The 4787-nt window shown below is 37.6% G+C and overlaps 1 pseudogene; it reads left to right on the forward strand.

The window, feature by feature from the left end:
• Positions 1-4036: 4036 nt before the first annotated feature.
• On the forward strand, positions 4037-4135 carry LOC132272154 (small nucleolar RNA R71; annotated as a pseudogene).
• Positions 4136-4787: the final 652 nt, after the last annotated feature.

A 4787-nucleotide genomic window follows, 5' to 3' on the forward strand; every position in this document is an offset into this window, starting at 1 on the left:
TATTTGTTTGTGTTGCTTTTCAATTTTTATTTGTTTTAAATTTTTATATGTACAAAAGAATATATACAAGATGGCAATTAATATGCAAAACTAAAATGCAAAAATAGAAAGAAAGCAATAAACAAGATAAAAAAAAATAAAAAATGAAATAAAATGATGCAAAAATGAAAATTTAAAAATTTGGAACTCACCCGACAACTTAGAGAGTGGAAAAGAGTAGAGGAAGAGATTTGGAGCAAAAACGGAGGTTTTTCAACCTCGCCGGCGTCGGAGTAGATGACTTGAGGTTCGCCGGAACCTCGCCAGAATTTTCAGAAGTTCGCTGGCAGTTGGAATCGGATCTCCTTGGCCTAAATTGGCCGGAGATGAAGAAAATAGAGGAAATAAAGTGAAATGGAGAGAGTGGAACCGGGTTTTGGCCACTTTTGGACCAAAACTCCCGCCGGAAAAGATGGTGGTGCGGCTGCGGCTCGCTTGGGTTCCCTTGGGTCGCCGCGGCTTAAAGGGAAGAGAGGTGGGGTGGTTGTGGCTTGGAGAGTGAGGGAGAAATGAGGGAAAGATGGATGGAGAGGGTGAGAGATGGAGATGGATTCGGGGAGAGAGAGAAGAGAAGAGAGGGTTAGGGTTTAGTGCAAAAGAGAAGATGAATAGGAGGGAGGAAAAAAAAAATAGAAAAAGAAAAAGAAAATGAGGGTGAAGAAAAATAAAATAAAAATAAGAGAAAAAGAAAAATAAAAATAAAGCAAAATAAAAATAAAATTTTGGAACTGAACAGCCAAAGGGATTTTCGAAAGATTTTAAATGACGCATTTTCGATCGATCGAAGTACTTTGATCAATCGAACCCTTAACTTCGATCGATCCAAAATGGATTTCAATCAATTGAACCAAACTTTGATCGATCGAAATAGAATTTGAAAGGTCCTCAACCCAGGTGATTCGATTGATCAAAGTGGGACTTCGATCAATTGAACTAGAGTTCGATCGATTGAAACCTCATAGGCAGTACTCAAAATGTAGAAAATAGCTCTCAAGCCGGATTGTTCAATTCAACTCATATCTAGACGACGCAAAAACATGTAAAAACATAAATGAGGGAGGAATAGGGTTGTCAAACCCTACGAAACGTACTAGTCTTTAACGTCTCTAGCAAAACGTCAGGCTTTTTTAACTGAAATGATCTCTCCTTTGAATTTTTTTTTTTTTGAATAAACATTAAAAATTTAAAACTAAAAATTAAAAATTGAAAATAAATTTTTTTTTGGATTTTTGAAGAATTAAAATAAAATAAAATCTTTTTGGGATTTTTGGAAAATAAATAAATAAATAAATAAATAAATAAAATATTTTTGAAATTTTAAAATTAAAAAGTCAAAGCAAAGTCAAAGACAGTGAGATGAAGAACAGAGATCGATCTGGAAAAAAATGTTCGATCGATCTGACAGAGAGCTAAAAATATGCAGGTTTTGGATTCAAATTTTTTTTCTAAATGTTGGAACTCAAGATCGATCGAACTTGAAGTTTGGATCGATCTAAGAACTTATGATCGATCTAAGAACAAGTTCGAATGATGGGACAGAGCGGTGATTTGGATGCAGGTGGATGCAGGTTAAAAATTTTCTAAGTGTTGGATGCAGGTAGAAGTTCGATCGATTGAATCTTCCTTGGAGATTGATCGAACTTATGCAAAATGCTCAATTTCAACATAAAAGTGCATGCAATCCTAATCAAAGTTCCTAGCAATGCATATGAACCAAAAACAAGTATCTAGACTTCGCAAGAAATGAAATTAAAGATAGAAATGAGGGATGAATAAGGTTTTGACACCCTATAAAATGTCTTGCTAGTATTTAACGTCTCTAGCAAGACTTTGGGCTCTTTTAGCCCGGATCAAACATCTTGTAGTGCATCCCCTCCTCAATGGGGTGATAAGTGTTTTAAACTCCACCCAACAAATGGTTCTTTAAGGAACTTGTTGGATTAAGCTCAAGAGACGTTTTCGGTTCTTGGTCAAAATAATCTTTGGGCATTCACGCCATTTCAAAACAAGATTTTGAAACAACTTTCTTTGGTTTCAAGGTTGAAGATGGACTTTTTGAAACTTTGGTCTCACACAAAAACTCAATTCCTTCACTTTTAAGGTCATGACATTTCTCTACAACATTAATCTCTTCATGCTTGTCAAATTAGTTGGGGGTTGGATTGAAAATATTCAACTTTACCTTCATGTGGCCAAATGAGATCTTATCCCCGTACTACAATTAATGTTGGCATTCGCGGTTGCCAAGAAAGGACGGCCAAGGATAACGGGAATTTGGCTCTTAGGATTTGGAACCGGTTCCATGTCAATGACAACGAAATCAACGGGAAAGAAGAATTTATCAATTTTAATCAATACGTCCTCGATGATACCCCTAGGCTTTTTGATTGATTGGTCGGCAAGTTGTAAAACTACCGACGTTGGTTTTAAGTCTCCTAAGCCTAATTTGACATAAACTGAGTATGGAAGAAGGTTAACACTAGCTCCTAGGTCAAGAAGAGCCCGATTAATGATATGATCACCAATGATGCATGAAGTGGTAGGTGAATCGGGGTCCTTAAACTTTGGAAGAGTGTTATGCTGCAAAATTGAGCTCACTTGCTCAGTTAAGACCATTTTTCTAGGTGCTTGGCTTTTGTTCTTCCTCTTTTGGGTGCACAAGTCCTTCAAGAATTTGGCATAGGCCGAAATCTACTTGATTACATCCAAAAGTGGAAGATTGACTTTCACTTGCCTAAACACGTCCATGATTTCATTTACTTTGGCCTTTTGTTTGTTATTTGAAATGAATTCTTTTAAGGCATCTAGAAATGGAGCTTTAGGTTCAAAAACCTTTTCAGAATTTTTCTTTAAAGTCTCTTCAACACAAGAAGTTTTCAAATCATTTTGCAAATCTTTCCTTTCAAAATCACTTTTCAATACATTCTCATTTATATGGTCATGCACATGCAATGAAGGAGGAATATGATATGAAACGGGATGGGTGTCAACTTGTGGTTGCACCGGTTCACTCTCTTCATTGGATATACCCACTTGGTTGTCCACAATCTTTCCACTTCTCAAGGTAGTCACCGCATTGACATGCTCTATTGTGTGACCTTCCGATGAGGAATGAGCCTCCACAACACATTGTTGCTTTTGTAGGGCATTCAAAGGCATTTTTCCCTTCTCTCTTGCTTTTAAGGTGCTAGCTATTTGCACTACTTGGGTTTCTAGCTTTGCAATGGATTGAGAGTGAGAATGAAGTAATTGTGTGTTTGCCTCTAAAGTTCCCAAAGCGGTTAGAACTTTCTCTTCAAAAGCGGGACTTCTAACATTTCCTTGGGAATATGATTGATTGGGAAAATGAGAATTTGAAAATTGGTTTCCTTGTGATTGGTATGATGATCTAAAACCTTGGGAACCTTGGCCTTATAATGGAGGTGGAATGTACTTTCCTTGAAAACCGCCTTGGGAAGGGTTTGAGCCCTTCCCTTGGTTTTTCCAAGAGAAATTTGGGTGATTCCTCCAACTAGGATTGTAATGATTTCCATAAGGATTGTTCCCTTGATTAGCAAAAACAACATTTGCTTGTTCATGATACTCAATTTGCATATGTCCATGGGGACAATTGGAAGTAGAATGCAATACACTTGAACAAGTCATACATGTCTTATTAGATGCATGATGAGAATGGTTAGGGAAGGAAGATACTTGATTCGCCGAGTTTTGGTTGATAAAAAATTGATCAAACCTTTGAGATAATGATTTCATTTCGGCGGCAATTTCATTGGAGTGGTCGACTTGATGTAAGCTAACATTCTTCCTACCACTAGAATTTCTACTATTCTTTGAAGATAAAGTACGATGCAAAGAATTTTCACTTATGCTTTTATAAAGACGCCACATATCATCCTCATGCCTATCAATGTAAGAACCACCCATGGAAGCATCAACCATGCCCTTGTAATTATCCGATAAGCTCTCAAAGAAATATTAAACTGATTGCCATTTGGGCATGTCATGATGTGGACACTTCCTAAACAATTCATTAAAGCGTTCCCATGCCTCATGAAATGCTTCTCCATCCCCATGTGAAAATTCTCGAATTGAGGTTCTCATGGCATTGGTCTTAGAAACCGGGTAGTACTTCTTCAAGAACTCTTGTTGCATTTCTGCCCAAGAAGTTATTGAAAAAGGCCTAAGATTATTAAACCAATATTTTGCCTTGTCTTTAAGGGTGAATGGAAAAAGTTTAAGCCTTAAGACCTTTTTCGGCATGTCCGTATATTTTACGGTGGAATATACTTCAAGAAACTCATCCAAATGCTTGTAAGGTTCTTCACTTGGAAGTCCATGATAGTTAGGAAGCATTTGAATGGTTTGTGGCTTGATTTCATAGTAGTGTGCTCTAAATGGTGGCAATTGAATGCATGTAGGTGCATTATATTCATTAGGCACATAGTGATCTCTTAAAGCAAGGGGAGGATTAGCAATTGGAGGTGCAACATGGGCACCTTGGTTGCCTTGAATGATGGGAGGTGGTGGAGGATAGATTGGCCTTGGCATTCCCAATTGAACTTGGCCTTGTTGTTGTGGTGGATGAATGAATGGCCTTGGCATGCCTAATGGTACTTGCATGTTATCATGATGCACATTGGGGTGGAAGATACCTTGTTGGTCTATGTGACCAAGGTCCTCCACATGGTCCTCATTGTGTCTTTCCATTGATGAAATAGATTGACTAGAACTACCTTTTCCCCTAGGGT

Source organism: Cornus florida, unplaced genomic scaffold (assembly GCF_030987335.1).
Source record: "Cornus florida cultivar Cherokee Brave unplaced genomic scaffold, ASM3098733v1 CherokeeBrave_3.0.0_Hap2_Chr08, whole genome shotgun sequence".
Classification (NCBI taxonomy): Eukaryota; Viridiplantae; Streptophyta; class Magnoliopsida; order Cornales; family Cornaceae; genus Cornus; species Cornus florida.